Source organism: Tamandua tetradactyla, chromosome 18 (genome assembly GCF_023851605.1).
Source record: "Tamandua tetradactyla isolate mTamTet1 chromosome 18, mTamTet1.pri, whole genome shotgun sequence".
In the NCBI taxonomy this organism is placed as follows: domain Eukaryota; kingdom Metazoa; phylum Chordata; class Mammalia; order Pilosa; family Myrmecophagidae; genus Tamandua; species Tamandua tetradactyla.
Genome location: NC_135344.1, coordinates 74,148,926 through 74,171,943, shown reverse-complemented (window position 1 = coordinate 74,171,943; position 23,018 = coordinate 74,148,926). Strand labels below are relative to the sequence as shown.

Genomic DNA, 23,018 nt, shown 5'->3' with positions numbered 1-23,018 from the left:
CTCCAAAGTTCACTGGCGGTTGGACTCTGCTTCTTGTGGCTGCGTCATTCTGCTTTGCTCTCTCTGAACCTCCTTCATTCTCCAAAATGTTTCCTCTTTTACAGAACTCCAGAAACTTATCAAGACCCACCCAAATGGGTGGAGACATGTCGTCACCTAATTCAGCTTAACAACCACTCTTGATTAAATCACATCTCCAGGTAGATGATCTGATTACAGATTCAAACATACAGCATTGAATAGGAAGTATTCTGCCTTTATTAAATGAAATTTTGATTAAAATATGGCTTTTCTAGGGGACTTACATCCTTTCAAGCCAGCACACCAGTCTAGAAAATAAACTTGTATTACAATTTTCCCAATTTAGAGAAGATTTGTGTTTAATAAAATATATTCAGTCCTTTAGCTCCAAGAAGCTAAGTACTTCCAAGGGTTTGAAAAGAGGGGCCAAAGAGGTCAGTAGAAGTAACATCAAGCTGTAGGGAGAGGAAAAGGCAATGATTTCCAGTTGGGTGTTTTGTTATCACCCATTCTTCTTAATGTAGATTTTTAGACCGCAGTTTGAGCTGGTGCATATTAAGTCTCTTCCTATAAAGTGTACTCTGCTCTCAATCCCATTTTTAGTCCAAATTTCAAAAACAAAAGAAATCAGAGAAATTTTGAATTTAATTATTTGGTAAAGGGCCTCACTTTGACTTTGCAAAATGTCCGAGGGTCATAACTGCATATCAGGGGTACTTGGTAGAGCTCTGTTCTTTCTATCTGAAGAAATAGAAGGCAGCACCATGGAGTGACTTGAAGATGGGAAGCTTGCTGAGATATGTCCTTTCAATGACATAAAGCTGAAATAAATCAGCAAATTGGCTTAGTAATTCTGGTGGTTTGGTGCTATGTACACCAGAAATCTTGTACTTGAACTTAATCCATTCCTATGGGTGTGAACCCTTATTAATAGGACCTTTGGATGAGGTGTCTTCAGATGAGGTGCAGCCCAGGATCGGTTATAATCCTCTTATTAAGGGCTTTACAGGGAAGGTCACAGAGAGAGAAATCACACAGAGAGAAGTCACAGAGGGAGCAGCCAGAAGTTGAATTTCAACAGAACTTGAAAAGAAGGGAGAAGTTAGGAGAGGCCAGGAGAGGTCACCATGTGCACTGCCATGTGACAGAGAAGCCCAGGACCAAGGGTCACCAGCAGCCAGCCCCAGAACACCAGTCTTCAGGAAGAAAGCATTGCCTTGTCGATGATTTGATAAGAACTTTTCCTGGCTTCAGAACCATAACCCAATACATTCTCATGTTTTAAGCCAATTCAATGCATGGTGTTTGTTTTATCAATGAGGAAACTAAAGCAATAACAAAATCCTAAGTGCTTCTTTTTTATGTCATTTCTGGAGCATTGAGGAATTCTGAACTTTGATATTCATTTGTGGATTTACCATTCAAGAGCATGTCCTTTCTTGGCCTATGTGGCTGCTTCCCTATGGCCCCCTATGTGTTCTTAATCTGTAGTGGAATTGGCCATCCAATTGTGGATAAAAGAAAAGTTTTCAGTATCCGTTTCCCATCAACTCCCTCCTACTTCTCTGCCTCACTTTACTCTCAAAGCATCTTCAGGATGAGAACCTGAATTTTATCTAAAACAACTTCAATTTGAAGTCTACCTAAAATCTTTCTTCCACTTTCACTTCATTTTAGAAGCCAAATAGATAAATTCCACATTTTGAGTTCACTGCTTAAGATAATTCCCTTATCACGTGCCACTCTTAGGAAATCAAAGATGAAATATGAGAGGCATTTTCTAGTGCCACCAACTATTTATCTCTCTTTTACACAGATATCTCAGTTTGTTATAATCAAGAATAATTTTGAATGTGTGTGGTTATGTGTTTGGAGTTTGATGATGAAGGAAGTGGCCATGGACCAAAGAATGCAGGTGGCCTCTAGAAGTTGGAAAAGACAAGGAAACGGAATCTCCCCTAGAACCTCCAGAAAGTCACACTGCCTTGCTGATACCTTGACTTTATTCCATGAGACCCATCTCAGCCTTTGGACCTCCAGATCCGTGGGTTGTACCAAGCCCCTCAGGCTGTGGTGACCTGTCACAGAAATGGAGAGATTATGTCCAATCTTATTTCCTAAGCACGCCACTAGCTCACAGAATAAGGCACTTTTGTTCCAGCTCTTTTCTCAGCACCTGGCCCTCTAGTTCTTTCCAATCTTTGAGAATCCTATTTAACCTTTAAATCCCTGGTCCAGTGCCTCCTTCTCCACCAAGACTTTCCTGGCTTCCCCTTTGCCAGGTAGAACAATTCCTTCCCATATGTTCCCACAGCACCTTTCTGGTGTCTTTAAAACAGTACGACATTAGAACTTGATATGCTTTCATTTTAGATTATAGTTCAATGCTTACGTATATCCTCTCTGATTGATTGCAAGGTGATTTGGAGAAGGGCTAATCTTTCTTTATCCCTGTATCCCTCACAATAGCTAACACACTTGCAATCGATGTTTGATGAAGTAATATGGATTAAATTAAAAGGAACATTTTTCACAATTAGCTACAACCCCACAACCCAGAGACAGGAATATAATATAGGAAGTTTATCTTCTTGGGCTTCTCTTCCCCCATCAGGGATTTCACCAGCATCTAGGGTTTGTCTGTCTGTATACACCATCTATTCCCCATCCCCTTCCTCTTCCCAACTCCTGTGCTGGTGTGAGAGGATGTACGTCCCCTAGAAAAGCCATGTTTTAATCTAAATCCCATTTCTTAGAGGCAGAATAATCCCTATTCAATACTGTTTCTTTGAGTCTGTTATTAGATCATCTCCCTGGAGATGTAACCCAATCAAGAGTGGTTGTTAAACTGGATTGGGGGGAATGTGTCTCCACCCATTTGGGTGGGTTTTGATTAGTTTCTGGAGTCCTTTAAAAGAGGGAACATTTTGGAAAATTAAAGAGATTCAGAGAGAGCAGAGGATGCTGCAGCACCATGAAGCAGAGACCCCACGAGCCAGTGACCTTTGGAGATGAAGAAGGAAAACGCTTCCCAGGGAACTTCATGAAATCGGAAGTCAGGAGAGAAAGCTAAAAGCTAGCAGATGACGCCGTGTTTGCCATGTGCCCTTCCAGCTGAGAGAGAAGCCCTGACCGTGTTCACCCTGTGTCTTCTCACTTGAGAGAGAAACCCTGAACTTCATCGACCTTCTTGAACCAAGGTATCTTTCCCTGGATGGATGCCTTTGATTGGACATTTCTATGGACTTGTTTTAATTGGGATGTTTTCTCAGCCTTAGAATTGTAAACTAGCAATTTATTAAATTCCCCTTTTTAAAGCCATTCTGTTTCTGGTATATTTCATTCCAGCAGCTAGCAAACTAGTGTAACTCCCATCACCACTCTCTCACTATAGTTTTTTTTTTCCAGAATTTTTTTTTGGCATGGGCAGGCTCTGGGAAGTGGACTAGGCTCTCTGGCATGGCAGGCAAGAATTCTGCTATTGAGCCACCGTTGTACCACCCAGAATGTATTTTTATGGCCATGAGTGTCATCTTAGTGAGGAAGTAAATCATGTTATCTTTCCCCTTGTATTTGCATTTTAGACTCTATTTCTAATTTTCTGGTGAAAAGCCTTTTCCATATTAAAGGCATTTCAGGTTTTCACTGGTTTTCTTCCTTTCTTTGAGTCTGCAAATCTAAAGCATTATGGGAAAAGAGTTTGAAGGAGTGGGCCAGTGCAAATTTGCCAGAGGTGATAAAACTGCAGTTTATAAAATATTGTATTTTATAAAATACATTTGTGGGCGGTGCAATGGTGACTCAGTGGCAGGATTCTTGAATGCCATGCCAGAGACCCAGGTTTGATTCCCGGTGCCTGCCCATGCAAAAAAAAAAACAAAAAACAAACAAACAAAAAACACAATTATATTGTACAATCCTTGTGAGGCTGGGAACAACCTCTGTAAAGCAGCCTCCAGCAAACCCAGCACTGAGTTTGTGAGCTAGCTTGCGGACCAGATGCATGTTCTTCAGGGGACGCCCAATCTGGAAAAGTACCCCAAGAGGAAAAACATGACACGTGGCTCCTGTGTTGGAGGCCTTGGGACACTTCTTGGAACAATGGCATTAGTAGGAACCATTTAGTGGAACAACATAGCCACACACTTTATAAGTGATGATAGATGATCAAAGCCCTTTTTCCTAAACCACCACCCACAGAGAGAACTGCATTTTATATCATAACTCAAGCCTACATATATATATATGTTCATTCATCTCAGATATATATATATATATATATATATATATATATATATATGCTTCCTGAATCAGATCAGCTACAAGCAGGCTCTGCAACCCATTGCTAAGCAAATATATGAAATGAATGTTTCCCAGAATAATTCATACCCTTACTACACAAAACACTCTTCTTCATTTTCTGTCCTGTTCTACTGCATTGCGTTACATTCTTTAGAAGCTTGGCCCTTCAATGTACTCCCATGGCTCGAGGAATTCCTCCAGGTTTTACCACACACTGTCTGCTTTGAACCTACTTGTTCTTTTTTTTTTCCCCTCCCCCTTCTATCTTTTTTACTCCATCTGGATTCTCTCCTCATGCCTTGCTTCTCCAGTTTGATGTCTCATTTGGAAGAACTGCCTTAGCTTCTGATTTTATTTTCTACATAAGACGTTTTCTCTTGCCGAACCTTGTCTTTCAGCATCATCGCCCGGGGGCAAGTCCTGCTGGGATTGCTACACCCAGTCTTGGCCTACAGACTTCACACACCCTGTTTCAGGTGCAGCGCCCCAGGTTCTTGCTGTGTGGGAGGAAGGATCAGACAATGAGTGAAGTAGCTCATCTATGAAAAACTGGGAATCCAGCCCATGCTTCCTGAATCAGCTGCAAGCAGACTCTGCAACCTATTGCTGAGCATGATGGTTCATTCTCTGGGGTCCTGGGGGAGTACAGAATCAAAGGATCTTAGAGACATAGACACGTCTGAATGACCCATGTGAACTAATTGGCCACTGTCTTTGTGTGAACCACATTTCTTCCATTCATTGATTTGGGGCCTCCTTGCTGTCGATGCATTCAGGTTGATTTTTCCTTTGGGACTGTTTCAATGCCCAGGTTCTTGTTATTTAAAATTTACTGTTCATACACTTGTGTGCTAAGTTGCCACTAATGCAGATAAATGTAGTTCCACATACTCACTGAATAGATCTGTGGCAACATCTGTTCCTCCAGGATCAGGGAGCTCTCTCACAAACAGACCATAAGAGTGTACCTTCAAAGCCTGGTATTTCTTGCCCTTTCCCTTGAACCAATGTTCATAAAGGAAAAAAATACCATGTGTTATTGGTCCAGATTCCTGCTATGAATATTTGAAACATTCTTTTTTATTTGGATGTAATATTATATATTCACATACCATGTAATCATCCAAATTGTATAATCAATGGTTCACACTATCATCATACAGCTATGCATTCATCATCACAATCAACTTTCTTTCTTTTTTTGTGTTATACAAGATATATATAAAAAACTAATAAATTTCAAAGCACACCATAACATTTAGTTGTAGAACAGATTTCAGAATTTGGTATGGGTTACAATTCCACAGTTTTAGGTTTTTACTAGTAGCTGCTCCAAGACACTGGAGTCTAAAAGAAATATCAGCATAATAATTCAGCAATTGTACTCATTTGTTAAACCCAACCTTTTCTGTATAACTCCACCATCTCCTTTGAACTTTCTCCTACTCTTTAGGGGTATTTGGGTTATGCCCATTCTAATTTTTCTAATTTTTTGTGTTGAAAGGGGCTGTCAATAATATGGGATGGGGAGTGGAACTAGTTGATGTTCTGGAGAGGCTGGACCTTCTGAGTTTCATGACTTACCTCACCTAGGAACCCATATGGAGGTTGTAGGTTTCTGGAAAGTAATCATAGTGCTTGGAAACTTTGTAGAATCTCAGATAAAACCCTGTTTTTTAGTGTTGTCAGGAATGGTTTTGGTTGGCGCTTGGCAAGCTACGGTAGATAGCAATGTCTAGCTGAAGTTTGCATAAGAGTAGACTCCAGAGTAGCCCTTCAACTCTATTTGAACTCTCTCAGCCATTGATACCTTAGTTGTTACACTTCTTTTCCCCCTTTTGGTCAGGGTGGCATTGTTGACCCCATGGTGCCAGGGTTGTCCCCTGGAGACATATCCCATGTTTCAAGGGAGACTTTCACCACTGGATGTCATGTCCTATATAGTGGGGAGAGTAATGATTTCACTTGCAGAGTTGGGCTTAGAGAGATTGAGGCCACATCTGAGCAACAAAAGAAGTCCTCTGGAATTAACTCTTAGGAATAACTATAGGCAGGCTAAGTTTCTCCACTACACAAATAAGATTCACAAGAGGAAACCTCAAGAACAGGGTCTTGGGCTATTGACTTGGGAGTCCCTAATGTTTGTTTGACAAAGTGTCAGAGATTTCTCCAGTGGTAAAGTTTAATAGATCCATAGTTTTTCTCCCATCCCTCAAAGAACTTTGCCAATACCTTTTGATTATCAAGTTAACGTGCTCTGGGATGTATCTAGGCATTACACCAAGCTATACAGGATTACAGGCCTTCATTTCCATTCTAGGCTCCCTGTGCCTGGGTTGTTTAAATGATTTGTCCAGACAGATTGAGCTAGACTATGTGCCACAGAAAACTTAAGTTATGAACAAAATAACCTTTTCTTCCTTTGGTCTCATAGAGTAGGTGAAGTTCTAAAATACAGTCAATGTCTCCTTTAGCTCTGTATTCTGAATTACCTTAATCCAGGCCTGATTGGCTTCACTCTTATCTCTAAATACCAAGTTATACATACATAGCACAGCTTTTCAAAATCTAGAAATAACAATTACTACTTCAGACTAAGTGTGACTGCTATGAGAGCTTACAATAATGTTGCTATGACCATCAGTGTGCAAATGCTTTCAGCTCTTCTGGGTATATATCAAGTAGTGTAATGCCAAGGTATAGGGCAACTCGATATTTAGTTAGCTGCAAAACTGCTAGACTGTCTTCAATAGCAACCATTATACATTCCCACCAGCACTGCATAAGTGTCCCAGTTTCTCCACATCCTCTCCAACATTTGTAGCTTCCTGATTGTTTAAAAGCAGCCATTCTTATAGATGTGAGGTGGTACCTTGTTGTAGTCTTGATCTGCATTTCCCCTATACCTAATGAGAATGGGCATCTCTTCATGTGCTTTTTAGGCATCTGTATTTGCTCTTCAGAAAAATGCATATTCATATCTTTAGCCCATTTCATATTTGGATTGTCTGTTCTTTTGTTGATGAGTTGTATGATTTCTTTATGTACATGGAATATCAAACCTTTATCTGATATGTGATTTCCAAATATTGTCTCCCATTGAGTTGGCTGCCTTTTCACCTTTTTGACAAAATCTTTTAAAATATATTTTTATAGATAAATCTTAGCATACAAACATGAAAACATTCTTAACATACAAGCATTCCATACATGGTGTAGAATCAATGGTTCACAATGTATCACATACTGTGTATTTATTACCACAATCATTTTTTAGAACAATTGCCTCACTCCAGAAAAAGAAATTAAAAAGGAAAAAGAAAAAACCCATATATATCATACACCTTACTGCCTCCTTTCATTGACCATTAGGATTTCCATCTACTCAATTTATTTTAACCTTCATCCCCCTATTATTTATTTATTTTTAATACATATTTTTTACTTATCTGTCCATATCCTAGATAAAAGGAGCATCAGACACAAGGTTTTTCCAAAATGGTTCCCTCTTAAAGGGCTCCAGTAAGCAACCCCACCTTGAATGGGTAGAGACACATCTTCACGGGAACCATCTAATCAAAAGTTACCACCCACAGTTGGGTGGGTCACATCTCCATGGAAATGATAAAAAAGATTCCACCCAGCAATATTGAATGAGGATTAAATAATATGGCTTTTCTAGGGTACACAACAGTTTCTAATAGGCACAGTTGTAAAATCAATTTTTTTTTCCAAAATACAGTTTATAAACCATTAGATCATTAGTGGTTCTTGGTTAAGGAAAAAAGGATTATAGGAAAATAAATAACTCTGAATTAGATCAATGACCCTAAGGCTCCTTTCATCTGATTATATGTTAAATGTTAATTTAAGAACTGAAAATGAGTTTTTCCTTAGTTATTAATATATATAAAATCTAAGTACCTTTTGGGTTCCCAAAGATTCACAGTGACATGGAGAATTAGATATATTTTTTAATCACAGAAAAATGATCTTTAAAAAAAAAATGTCAAAGGAATTGGGTATTCAAGAGGGCACCCTAAGGAATAGAATGGCGGTGTTAAAGCCTGCAGGAAAAAGAATTGTGTCTATTGTGTCCTTGGAATGTATCTTCTATTTCTGGATTCAAATGGTCATTTTTATTATTCAGCTGAACTGGAAAGGTGAGTTCCCATGCGTGGCCTTGGGAGCAGATACAGGGAGATTCTCTACTCCTACAGGTCTACAAATCATTAACTGCACCTATTTTTGAGAGTGTTGCCAATATTTAAAAATTTGGGGAAAATACCTGTAATGTTCAGTATATTCACTTGTTCTTCAAAAAAGATGGATTGAATACGTGTTGCGTATCTAACACTGTCCTACACACTAAGGATACAAAGCGTCCTTGCTTTCATGGAGCTTCTGCTTGACTGGCAGGGAAATAAACAGTGATGGACAAGGAAAACAGATCTCAGGGGACTGTAAGTGCAATGCGTGGTCAAAAAATGCCTCTCTGAAAACTTAACATATAGATTGAGACCTGGAAAGCAAGAGGGCCAACTACGTGGAGCTCACGGAGGATAAGTAAGTATTTGTAAATAGTTGCCACCAATCTCTTTCTGCATTAGTGTTGATTAAACAAATTAAAAAGAAATTAAATAAAAATTTGGCAGACAGGCATTCCAGCCGAAGGGAACGGCTAGTTTAAGGCTTTAAGATGGAAATATGCTTGGCACGTTCAAGGGAAAAAAGGAAGGCCTGTAAATTTGGGTGCAGTGAGTAAAAGAGAGAGTGTTACAAAGAAGATGTAAGCAGCCAGGATGAAAGGTTGAGCTTTATTCTAAGAGGAATGCAAAGCCTTTGCAGAGTAAAGCCAGGGAGAAAGTTAATGTTAAGAACAGAATTCTGGCTGCTGTGTGGAGAGAGGATTCTCTGTGTGGAGAATGGGCTCAGGGACACCTGCTGAATGCCACTTTGGGGCAAATTTGTAGCAGTTGAAGCTTTTGCTGCAGTAGGGAGAGTGATCATTCTCAACTTTACATAGCCAGAAGCCAAAGCCCCTTTCTTGGCTGAGCTGTAGAATTCACAGGTATCTCTATTTCAAACCATTTCTACCCTCTTCTCAGCTTCCCTAGTGTTTCATTGTTGGAAGGAAGAGCAAGAGACCATTTCCTCAAGATGGTTCAAATGATCTGGTAATGAAAGAACACCACCTTTGAGAGAAACTTGGGAATTTTGAAGGTCTCAGCTATTTAACAAAATGAAAGGAAGTGTTTCAGTTTGCTAATGCTGTCAGAATGCAATATACCAGAAATGGGTTGGCTTTTATAAAGAGGATTTATTAACTTACAAGTTTACCATTCTAAGGCCATAAAAATGCCCAAACTAAGGCATCCAGAGAAGGATACCTTGACTCATGAAAGGCCGATGGCATCTGGAACACCTCTGTTAGTGCTGAAGGCATATGGTTGGCATCTGCATGCTCTCCTCATTTATCATTTCAAATGGCTCTCTCAGCTTCTGTGGATTCTTCTGGCTTCTGGCTTGCTTAGTATTTCATGAGAAGGCACATGGCGATGTCTGCTGGGCTCTGTATCTTCAAACATCTGTGTCTAGGTGTCCACTCTCTCTGTCAGTACTCCAAGCATCTCCTATTCACTCCAAACACGTCCAAAAGTCTGTGTTTATGTCAATTCTGAAGCAACTCCAAAATGTTTCCCCCGTTAAAGGACTCAAGTAAACTAATCAAGACCCACCTTGAATGAGTGGAATCATACCTCCATCTAGTCGAAATGGATCTAATCAAAAGGTCACATCCACGGTTGAGTGTGTCGGCCTCCATGGGAATAATCTAATCAAAGGTTCCCCCCTAATCTAGAAGTCTGCCCCCAATAAGATTGGATTAGGAAAAGAATATGGCTTCTCTGGAGGTACATAGCGGTTGCAAACTACCATAGCAAGATTTCCCGTAGGGGCTATTGCAGTTGGAATGCAGAGATTCTTTAACAGTAGGCAGACTACCCTGAGCCTACAGTAACTACACCTCCTCCAAACAACAGAACTGTGGGTAGGGCACCCACGGTAATCTCCAAGATCAAAGCAGTCAATTGTTCTTAAAATAACTGCCTTCATGCCACTCTGCCATGCTTCTGAACACTTTAGAGTGCTGTTCATTTCAAAGAAATTACTTCTCCTATTTGAAAAAAATGGGTATTTTTGTGTCTCCCAGGCCACAATTCTAGGAGGCATGATGGTTTACCAAATGTTCTTGAGATTTCCAAATGTAATATCTTGAAGGACCAGACTTACTGAAGACATATAGGCCATCTCTAAAGAGGAAAGACTTGAGATAAATCATAGTATCCACAATAGATTGAATCAGGAACCCCAATAAAAAGCAAGTTCTTAATCTCAATCCACATTCCAGAGGGTGCGAACTCATTTGAAGAAGGACATCTTTGAAAATGCATTATCCATGAAGGTGTGGACTCATCTGTGAATAGAATCTTCTAAAATTCTACTCAGGTGAGGCCCAGTTGAATCAGGGTAAGCCTTGATCGGTGTGACAGGAGGCCTTATACAAAGAAGTCAGAAGTCAGAGAAAACTGCAGGAAGAAACCTTCATTCAGCAGGAACCAGAAGAAGAGACACAAGGAGAGAGAGATGACCATGTGACCAGAAGCAGAGATGCAAGTGAGGAACCCCAGGGATGGCAGCGGACCTGAACCAGAGAACCATTTATTGTCTCTTTCTTCCGGGGAGAAAGCATGACCTTGCCATTGCCGTGACTTTGCACCCGGCCCATGAAACCATGAGACAATAAATTCCTGTTGTTAAGCCAACCAGTGTGTGGTGCCTGTCATGGAGACTGAGACGGCTTCAAAAGAGAAATCCTCGGGCACAAAATACCCCACATCAAAAAGCTTGATTCCAGCCACACTTTTTGTGGGGGCACTGGCCTGGGGGACAGGGGAAGATAGGCAAGTCTTGATTTGGTGAAGGAAGGCAGAGCTCTATAAACACAGGGTGGTTTATTTCTCAGCCTTTCTTACACATCAGAAAGGAAAATGAGTAGCAGGATTTTCTGGGGTTGGGCCTTGACTGAGATGTTTTCCATTTCATGCTTTTGTTTACTTGGTTCCAACAGCCACTTTTTAAATTAGCCCTGGGGGCAATGGGGCACCCATGTGAATAAGGGAAGCTGGATTTAGCAAAGATCCTTAGGGAAGGGTGCCCTTCCCACACAACAGGGCCCTGCAGGCACAAGGACGGGAAGTTATGTGAAGAATGTGGTGTCACCAAGTTTGGACACAGCAGTGGTGGGACATTGGCATGGGCTTGCTCTTGACTTCAGCTTACCCAGGAGCTCAAGGACACTGGCAGAGCTGCTGCCTCAGAGAAGGGACTGCCAGCCCATTGGCGGTTTTTCCTGTCTCCCTATCAACACTGTCTTGAGGAGAACATACATAACCAATTGTGATCTGGGGTCCACCGTGTCAGTCCGTGAGGCAGAGAAGAGTTGGGTGAGTCCATGTTGGGGCACGGAAGAGGGTGCAGGCAGAAATGAGAGGCATTTGGCTCGCTCACCTTCTACTTCCATGCCCCAGTGAGACATGTCTCATGTCACACTTTTAGAGGGTCAGACAAAATGTGTACGGGGAGACAGAAAAGCTGCTTTGTGCAAGGACCTGGGTAGGTATGGGAGGGAAAGATAACTGCAGATACTGAAGATTCTTCAAAAGAAAGTGAATGAGGCCCATTTTGTCACCATTCCAGTAATAACTGGGATGGCAAATGGAAATTCTAGATAAAAAACTCAATTATGCTTAAGTGTTTTTTGATGAGTAGCACAATGAAAGGAAAGAATGTGGGGTTCCAGGTCAGAATGCCCAGCATTCAAATCCCAGGTCTGTGACTAATTAACTCTTTGATCTACTTTGAGCTTGTTGTCTCATTTGTAAAATAAGCACTCATTCAACAATTTCTTATTGAGTATTGATGACATACTGTATTCTAGGAGAGAAAAAAAAAAAACCCTGCGTAGAGTTTGCTACCTAGTGGGGAAGAAAGAATGAAGAAATAAATGAGTAAAATATATACTGTATTATATAGCTATAAGTATAATGAGAAAGATAAAGCAGGGAAAGTACCTAAGGAGTGTGTGCATATGCATGTATGTGTGTGTGTGTGTGTGTATGCTGGTAGTAAAAATCTCTACCACCCAAAGATTTAAGATCAAATGAAATAAATGTATCTAAAATCCTTGACAGAGTTAGCAAGAAGTAGCCCCATTCCCTGCCCTGTCCAACCATAGAAAGGTGCAGGGAGAGGCAGTGGTCCCCCAGCTGTGTATGTGTCCTGTGGAGGTTGGTGGCCCCCTGTCGGAGCTGTGGAGGGGGCATTCTTACTATGGGTGGTCCGGTGAACAAAGTGGTCTTAGAATCCCCATTAAGACCTCAGGATTCTTGGTCATCTCTCCTTCTGTGTAGCCACGGGCAGGGCAAGCTGCTGCTTCCATCTTTACAAGCTACTGCACCTCCTTCATAGGCTGTGCTGCGTTAACAGGTGCGAAGTGCTTAGAGCAGTGGTGGCACAGGTCGATGAGATACACCTAAGCTGTTATTTTCATTGCTTTCCCACTGATGGGGAGGGATCCCATGATCTGCTTCTCTCTATTTCAGGCGGAGAGAGAGCAGAATCAGCCTAGAGAAAGCTCATCCAATACATCATTCTGACTCCCTAAAGAGTCTCACCCTGGAAAAGGAGGGCTCTGCTGACTCTCTGAGGAGGGGTGTTGGGGACCACCTGAAAGCAGAGTTGATGGCAGAAGGTGCCGAGCTGCTCAATGATCCTCTGAGGTGATCCCATTGAGAAATTCATGGGAATGGGATTTACTTTCATGTTTGGTGACTACAGGGTGAACCAGCAGGGAACAAGGGGGGCCTCACTCCCTGTGGGTTTTGGTTTCAATTTGCATTAATGACAGCCATCAATCAGATCCTTCCTAACCTCGGTCAGGACTGGTTTTTGCTTAATGCAGCTTCCGTAACAAATAGAGAACTGAGACGAGGGGTTCCAGCTCATTCTCAGCACTGGGAGATCTGAGGACAAGTGGTGACCAATGAGCACTTTCTCAGCTGTGACATGTTTCAGTTCTAGGAAGTACCCATGGATCCAAGGAAGAGGCCAAAGAGCTCTAGGATGAGAGTAGACTGAAAATACTCCACAAAGAAAGAGGGTCTCTGCTCAGTTCTGGGATGCTCCTCAGATCAGCAGACTTAGCTACAGCGCGGTAACAGGTCAGTTGGGGGATGAGGCAAAAATACCTCGGAGACACGCTGTGACTTATGCTTGTTGATATTTTGGAAATGCGCCCCATGCCCCACCTCTGAAGCAGTGTGCACCTGCATCCTAGTTTACCGTGGACAATGATCCTCTGAGGTAAGCATCATTAATCCCCCCACTTACTGCTGAGGAAACTGAGACTTGAAGAGAATTGACAAGGTTCTTGAAGAGCAATTTGTCTAATGCAAGTAGCTCAAGATTGGGGAAGCTGAGAATTGGAGTCCATCTGATTCCATCTGATGGATGGAATCCATCTGATTCCAGTGCTTGATATCACTAAACTTTGTGAGTCATTTCATTTTTTATTAGAGAAAGTTGTAGGTTTACAGAAAAATCATGCAGAAAATATAAAGTTTCCCTATGCCTTCCCACTCCCCAAACAGTTTCCCTTACTTTTAACACTTTGTATTAGTGTGGTATCCTTGTTAAAATTGATGAAACAATAATATTAAAATTATGCTATTAACTATACTTCATAGTTTCATTAGGGTTCACCATTTGTGTTGTACAGCCCTATTTTTAAAACAATTATTCTAGTAACATAAATGCAACTTGGAATTTCCCCTTCTAACCATATACAAATAATCAATGAGAGGTGTTAATTGCATTCACAATGTTGTGCTACCATCTCCACCATCCATTACCAAGCCTTTTCTATCACCACAAAGAGAAACCCTGCACCAATTAAGCATTAAATCCCCATTCCCTCCCCCTTCCCCAGCTCCTGGTAACCTGTATTCTAGTTTTTGACACAAGGAATTTGCTTGTTCTAATTATTTCCTATCTGTGAGATTATAACATATCTGTGCTTTTGTGTCTGGCTTAGTTTATTCAACATGTTGTCTTCAAGTTTCACCCATGTTGCCACATGCATCAGAACTTTATTCCTTTTTGGATAATATTCTATTATATGTATAGATCCAGTTTGGTTTGTCCATTCTTCTGTCCATGGATGCTTAGGTTGCTTCCATCTTTCGACAATTGTGAATAATGCTGCTGTAAACATCAATGTGCAAATGTCTGTTCAAGACCCTGCTATCAATTCTTTGGGCATATACTTAGAAGTAGGATTGCCTGGACATATGGTATGTTATTCTTAATTTTCTGAGGAAACACCAAATTGTTTTCCTTCAGTAACTGCATCATTTTACAATTCTACCAACAATGGATGAGTGTTCCTATTTTTTGTACATCTTGTCCACCCCTTGTTATTTTCCACTGCTTAATAGTAGCCATGCTAATGAGTGTAAAATGATGTCATTCCATTTTCAATTTGCATTTCCTTAATGGCTAATGATATTGCGCATCTTTTCATGTGCTTATAGATCAGTATATATCTTCTTTGGAGAAATGTCAGCTCAAGTCTTTTCCCCATTTTTTTGTTGAATTGTTTGTCTTTTGTTAGTGAGTTGTAAGATTTCTTTATATATTCTAGAAATTAAATTCTTGTCAGATATGTGAATTTCAAGTATTTTCTCTCTTTCAGTAGGTTGTATTCTACTTTCATGATGAAGTCCTTTGATACACAAAAGTTTTTAATTTTGATGAAGCCCCATTTATTTTTTCTTTTGCTGCTTGTGCTTTTGGTGTAAAGTCTAGGAAACCATTGCCTAATACAAGGTCCTGAAGAGGCTTCCCTATGTTTCCTTCTAGGAGTTTCAAAATTTTCATTTTTATATTTAGGTCTTTGACTCACTTTAAGTTTATTGTATATATTGTCAGGTAAAGATCCACCTTAACTCTTTTGCACACAGCTATTCAGTTTTCCCAACACCATATTGAAGATCCTTTTTTAACAGTCTGCATCTGATACGTCCACAGTCTGGTGTTCTTAGTTAATGTTGGTTTCTGGATTTTTAACTTGTTCCTTTGGATGGATCATTATTTTTGTCTTCTAATCTTTTGTTGCATGTTGTACATTTTAATATTTTAAAGTCTTAACTCTGGGATTTAGTCCCCGAGCTCTCTGTTCCTTAAGTTTATATCCAACTAGTGATATGACAAAGATTTCTGGGGTGCCAGGAGCTAAGAAAACCAGACAAATGCAAAGAACACTTTTCTCAGTCCTTACAAATTGGATCTTCATTGGCCGTTGCTCTCCTTCAGAGTTTAACTCTTCCAACAAGATTAGCCCAAAGCAAAAGTGGCACACAGAGTTGTCTCCGCGTTTTCTGAGACTGTGCCTTTTCCTGAAGTTGTGCTTGCGCACTATGATTCTCCTCTCTAGTTCCTATGGAATAGACTTTTCCCCTTCCTGAGTGCTCTGTTGTATGCCTTTAAGTATTCTTTAAGGGGTGATCCTATGCCCCCAGCCAATTTGACTTAATTGTTTCTTACACTCCTTTAGCTGTCAGACAGCTGCTTCTGCCTGCAGGTTGTGTTCTGGGAGCTTGAGCCAAGATGAGTTTCCTGGGTCAGTCTTTCAGACTGTTACCCAATAGATTGGTATATGTGCATGGAAGTTATTCTGCTTCTCATGGAATGAAATCAGGGTCCCACAATGAGAGCACAGACTGGGGTAGAGACAAGCCCTCAATGGTACCAGGGGTTTCTCTTAACATTTTTTAAGTTGTGCTTTCTTTTTCTCTTTTTTTTTTTTTTACACGGGCAGGCACCGGGAATCGAACCTGGGTCCTCTGGCATGGCAGGAGAGGATTCTTGCCTGCTGAGCCACCATGGCCCGCCCAAGTTGTGCTTTCTTGATTTGGCACTTTCTTATTTACTTCAAACCTTGAACTGTTTTTCTGGACTTTTGAGGAAATTAGCTCCACCAGATTTTAGTTGTTGTTCAAAGATTCTATGGGACATGGTAACATCCTATATTGCCTTCTTGGTGGACTGGTTTATTTACTTTTTAAAATGAGTTAAAGTTGGGTCATGGAGTCTTTTGAAGATTTTTCTCACTCACTTGACTGAGAAGGAGAGAAAGGGCAGGGTCAGATCCACCAGGCTAGAAGTCTTCTATGCCCCTGGCCACTGTAGGTGTGCTACAGATGTGAAAGTAATTTTTGGGTGTCATGCAGGAAATAAGATTGAGAGCCATATCCAAAGCTGTTTCCATAACCCAAATCATAGACTTTCTACTGCTTTTCTTATAAATATATTCTCCTGGAGATGAGGTGAAGAATTTTTCAAAGGTCTGAGAGATAACATGTTGGTCAGGACAATGGAGTTTAATTGTCCACCTCCCCCCAAAGGCAATTCCTACACTGGTATCTGTATGAGTCAAGATCTTCAAAGAAACAGAACCATCCATAGGAATTGGCAAGTCTGAATTCCATAGGGAAGGCTGCAAGCACAAAACTTCAAAAAAAGTGATTCTGAAATCTGGCATGCCCAAACTTGGTAGGGCAGGCTGCAAGTTAAAAATTCTGATGAAGCTGGATGGCTAGAGAAGAGGCAAAAATTCTTCTTTCTGACTTTTGAAATTCTCAGTTCTGCTTTAAGACCTCCAAATGATTGGATGAAGAGACTTCCCCATTGCTAAGGGAAATCTTTGTTGATTGTAGGTGCAATCAGCCCTAGGTGCAATCAAGTGACTGGATGCTAATCCATCTGCAAAATACCCTCACAGAAATAATTAAGCAAGTGCCTGCTTGACCAAAAAATTGGACACTATAACTGAACCAACTTGGCACATACAATGAACCATCACAGGCTCCTCTACCATCCTTCCTTCTGAGGAGGTAACATGCCAATTCTAGCTAAGAGGATTTCACCTATGTGATGTCAGGCCCAGGAACTACAGAACCATCTCTGGTGGAGCTCACTAAATACTCTCCTTGCCATGTGAGAATTATTTTCTCCTAAGAGTATGGATTTCTTCCATAGATCTGATAAGGGTTTAATATACAGAATATATAAAGAACAGCCACAATGCAAAACGAGAGATCAAATAATCCAATTTTTAAATGTGCAAAACACTTGAATAAACATTTCTATAAGGAAAATATACAAATAACCAATAAGCACATGAAAAGATGCTCATCAACATTGGTTATCAGGGAAATCCAAATGAAAACCACAGTGAGATACCATTTCACATTCACTAGGATGGCTACTTTTTTTTTTTTTTTTGGCATGGGCAGGCATCAGAAATCAAACCTGGGTCTCTGACAAGGATGGCTATTTTTAAAAAACCTGAAAATGATAAATATTAGTGAAGATACAGAGAAATAGGAATCCCTATACATTGCTGATGGCACTGTAGAATGGTGCAACTATTGTGGAAATTAGTTTGGTGGTTCCTCAGAAAGTTGAAAATAGAGTTACCATAATGGCCTAGTAGTCCCATTTGGTATGTACCCGAAAGAATTGAAAGCATGAACTCAGACACATTTTCGTACATCAATCTTCATAGCAGAATTATTTGCAATACTCAAAAGTGGAAACCACCCAAGTATCCATCAATGATAAATAATAAAAAAAATGTGCCATATCAACTCAATGGAACACTTTTCTGCCATAAAAAAGAATAAAGTTCTGATGCATGTTACATCATGTTGAGATAAATAAACCAGAATGAAAATGCAAATAGTAAATGATCTTGATTATGTGAAACACCTGGAAGAAGCCAACTTCATAAGGACAAGCAGTTATTAAGAGATTACCAGGGATCAGGGGCTGGGTGGGAAGGGAAGAGGGAGTTATCGCTTAATGGGTGAAGAATTTCTGTTTGAGCTGATGAAAAAGTAGGGGTAATGGATTTCGGTGACAGTAGAACAATATTGTGAATGTAACTAATATTACTGAATGCTGAAGATACACTTAAAGATTTTTTAAATGGGAAATTTTGAGTTGTATATTTGTTACTACAAAAAAGTTTTAAAATTAGATGAAAAAGGAGTATGGGTTTATAAACACATTCATTTCTCCTGCTGTCCCTCCTTTGAGAGGCAACCTTTGACACAGGGTTTGAATCTTCCAGCTCTTCTACTACAACTTATATCCTTTCGACCCCAAAAAGTCAGAGAGACATAAAAAGCATCTGTCTTTCTTTTTAAACTCCTCTGTCTTCTTTTCTGTCTCTGAGTTCAGTAGAAAGCAAGCAGAAGGGCTATTTGATATCCAAGTCTTCCCTACATACTGCCTTTCCTTCCAGACGAGCACAATTATTGGGGGGAAAATGATGCTTCTTTTAAGTACTGAGTCATTTGTCTTTGAGCCACCAGGACAGGAACCAGGGGTAATGTTGAGGAGCTGAGAGTGGGCCCTGGCCAACAGCCAGCAGCAGAACAGGGACTGCAGTCCTATACCCACAAGGAACTGAATTCTTCCATCAATCTGAATGAGCATGGAAGAGCACCGTCAACCGCAGCCTTGTGCAAACTGAACAGAGGACCTAATTAAGCTCTGCCCAGGCTTTGACCTACTGAGATGTGCAATAATAAATGGGTTTTGTTTTAAGCTACTAGGTTTGTGTCATATTTGTTATGAAGCAATAGACTTCTTAAAAAGTAAGAAAAAAAGGCTCAACCTCATAAACAGATATGAACTTTGAGTTCCCTGAGGGGACCTTTTTTTTCTTACAAGTGAGAGAAGACAGCTGTAGTGTTAAAGGGGCCCATGATGAAATGACTAGTTAACTACTTTCCTTCTTTAGAAAGAAAATTTACCAGCATGCAGGTGTAGATACCTTGGATGATTACAGTTCCCCTACAATAGAGGGATTTTGCAAATGACGTACCCATTCCTATTTCACTTATGGGGAATGAGCAAAAGAATATCAGAAAAGCCAGTGAAACTAATCATTAAGAGCTGGGCCATTTTTCAACCCATGTGTACACTGTAGAAGATTCCACACAAAGCATTCATTTAAGAGGAATAGGCATAAATTATAATAGCAACTAGGAGCAAATAATCATTGAAGTCTATTTTCATATATTCAACTTCACTTCTTACTTTCATCAATGCCCACCCATCTCTATCACATACTACAATCAGCCTATGTACCTGTTTTAGTTTCTGTGTTACTAAATCAGAGAGCATGAAATGGGTTGGCTTAAGCAATGAGAATTTATTAGTTCATGGTTTTGAGGCTAGGACAAGTCAAATCAAGGCATCATCAAGGTGATGCTTTTTCCAAGAAAACTGTGGATTTCTGGGCCTGGCTGCACGTGATCCTTGGTCCCAGGCTTCTGTCACATGGCAATTCATGTGGCAGCCTCTCCCGGCGTCTCCCTTCTCTTTGGGGATAGATTGACGTTCAGTTTCTGGCTGTTTTCTCTGACTTTTTCTCTCTCTGTGACTCTTCCCGAAAGCCTTCTCTAAGAGGATTAAGAGCCATCCTGATTCAGCTGGACCACACCCAAACTAGAGAGAAACCTCATTCAAAGGGCCCTATTCACAAAGGGTCACACCCACAGGAATGGATTAAGTTTAAGAACACGTTTTTCTGGGCTACACAGAGCTCCGGGCCACCACAGTGCCCTATTTTAATTTTGCTTTGTTTAATTAATAGAATTTTGCCTGCACGCACTCTTCCCAATTGTATCACAATCCACTGAGAATGTGGGTTCTGGATCATAAAACTTGGATGCAAGTACGGGATTGGCTTCTTAAAAGCTGTGATCTTTTTAGTTGGTAAATTAACAGCTTTGAGCTTCCATTTCCTGAGCAGAAAATAGGAGTGTCTGTAATACCCAACTTAAAGAGTTGTGTCTATCAGATCAAATGTGAATTTTAAGTGTCTCAAGCTTGCATAAACTATTTTTTTTACTTTTTTTTAATTTCTATTTTTATTGGCAAACCAAAACAACATACAAGCATGAACATTCTTAGCATACCAACATTCCATATATGGTGTACAATCAATGGCTCACAGTATCATCACATAGTAGTATATTCATCACCATGATCGTTTTTTAGAACATTTGCATCACTCCAGAAAAAGAAATAAAAAAGAAAAAAGAAAAAATTCACATATACTGTACCCTTTACTGCATAAACTATTAAAAGCTACATGCTACATCAAGTTGTATTTTTGCTCTCCTTTCTCTAGGTATCAGAAGCTTGCAAGTCCGCTTAAAGAAGAGTCAGGATACTTTTAACCAAACAGCAATAGCTAGGAGAGTCCTCAGGCTTCCTGCCGCTTCCCACACCTTCCCCTCAGCTCCTTGTGACTCCAGAGAGATGTCTGGGCTTCCCAAACTGCCTGGTGAAGTTGCTCCACTCGGTTCCAACAGCAGAAGCTCTGGCCTCGGTGTGGGCCCCAGCCTATGTCAGCCAACGTGTTTGATAAACCCCGTCTGCCCTGCAGACCCTCACAGAGCATGCATGCCCTTTGGGAAGACGGCCCCCTTAGCAATGCCCCTTACTGCCTTGTGCTCACGATTACTTTTCTTCATCCACTACCAATCCCCGGACCTACCCACATGGCAGCTCCGGTGCCCCTTCCCAGGCTGAGGTAAGACACTGGCGGCCCCCAGTCTCTGACCCAATTCCCTTCAGCCCCTGCTGTTTGCTTTACTTTCTTTCCACCTCTGGAACCTGACATTCCATACCTGCTTCTCGCCACATAAGATCTGTCCATTCACTAGACATTGCCTCTGCTTTTAGTAAAAATTTTCTCTATTGATTTAGGCATCATCCTCAACCTTGGACAAGAAGCTTCCCTCCCCCCCCCCCCCGCCCCACCGTGAGCTCTCATGGAGTACTTCTCTCTTCCACTCCCACTGGAGAAGGTCTAGCTTGTGCACTTTTTGGTTACCTATTAATTAAATAAACATTTTTAATGAGCACATAATATAGACTCAGAATGTTTTAGGAGGTTTACAAACATTAACTCATTTACTCTTTGCAAGAGGCGGGTGGGTACTACGATAATTCCTGTTTCACAGAGAAGGAAAATGGGAGCAGAAAGGAATCATTTGCCCACAGGCACTCAGGGAGCCAGACTGTAACTCAGCCCAGGGGTCGGTCTCATCTGTGCCTGGAACCACCACCCTAGCAGGCCTGCTGCCACCTGCGTCTGCCACCCAGGTGAGAGGGGTCTTTCCACTGGGGGTGGGGGGTCTGGAGAGTGAGGCATTATTTCCAATCGCTCCAGAAGCCCTGACAAGCCCCTCCTGCAAGAAAACCTCTGCCCGAATGAAGCTCAGAGTTTCACCCACACATGCTCTCCTTTATCCGTGGTACGCGTTCTTTAAGCTCTGCAATTATCACTATTTTAAATGCTCTTGAACATTACCTTCACACAAATTGCTCTGAGGGGATTTAGGCTCATTTCAATTTTCCTCTATTTAAATAGTCCTGCTACCTTCGCACAACAGACTTAATGTTTTTCTTAGGTTACTTCTGTGTGTGTGTGTGTGTGCGCGCGTGTGTGTGGTGGGGAGTATTTGGAGTGATGAGGTCTAAGTGTGAACACTGAGATTACTCCTAATATATAAAGCTCCAGGGACGATGAATGAATTCACATTAACACAGAAGATGGTCTGATTTACTCGCAGTTCTACCAACACTAGGCTTTACCATTTTCATCATATTAGGTGTCTAATGATACCTTAGAATTGCCTAAATCTGCATTTCCTTTATCATTAGGGAGTCTGTGCACTCGTTCAGGTGACAGTTTTGCTTTTCAAATTCACTTTTTTCTTGTGTGCACATTATGGGGCATTATGGGGATTTTTAAATCTAAACATCCATCTGTCCCGCGGTCTGTTAGAATGCACCTTCTCTCCAAACAGGTCACGTGAGCCTGTTCCATAGAAGCGTGGCAGGGACTTGGGCTCCAGGAAAGCTGGCACACAAGGCAATGCGGCGTTTTGTGTTTTTGCTCACGCTTGACATGCATTAGCTAAGGGTTTGATTTCAGACGGCTTTCTAACATTCGTGCATTGCAACAATCCTCGGCCCCCGTGGGGAAAGCAGCCCCTGACTGAGGCGGCAGGTGGGCAGGGGGCAGTAGGAGATTCCAGAAGACCTGTCAGGCCGGGCAGCCTGGAAACTCCTCCTTTCCTCCGAACGTTTAAACTGCGATTCTGGGTGCACTTGACAGTCAACCGGTCCGGGCTCGTGAGCGTCCTGGCTGAAGGCGCGACCGGTCAGAAGAAAGCGCCCAGCTGGGTTATCTCCAGGGGTGGGGCACCCCTACCGTGGGGCAGGCTTCTGGAAGCTTCGCCGGGGGGGGGGGGGGCCTCTGGGGCTGCGTGGAGCCGGGAGGTCCCGCCGGGCTTCTCCCGGGGAGAGGAAGCAGCAGGCTCAGGCTGCAGGAGGGGTCCACGTGATCCTGCAGCGTTTACGCGGGCGCCAGACCTCAGAGGACGCAAGTCCGCTTTGGCTCCTTTGGTGGGCTGTCGGCCCGCGGCTTCCCCGCCCCATCGGGGATGGTTCTCTGAGGCAGGCTGGAGAAGAAAGCCCTGCTGGAA

General features: G+C 41.5%; 1 long non-coding RNA gene across 2 annotated transcripts in view; it reads left to right on the top strand.

Moving 5' to 3' along the window:
• LOC143662707 (uncharacterized) overlaps positions 1-23,018 on the top strand; it is a 32,092-nt gene that overhangs the window by 916 nt on the left and 8,158 nt on the right. For both annotated transcript variants that reach the window (XR_013165559.1, XR_013165560.1), the window contains 3 exons: positions 12,987-13,163; positions 13,459-13,604; positions 21,529-21,630. This is a non-coding gene — a long non-coding RNA (uncharacterized LOC143662707). The remainder of the gene's footprint in view (positions 1-12,986; positions 13,164-13,458; positions 13,605-21,528; positions 21,631-23,018) is intronic.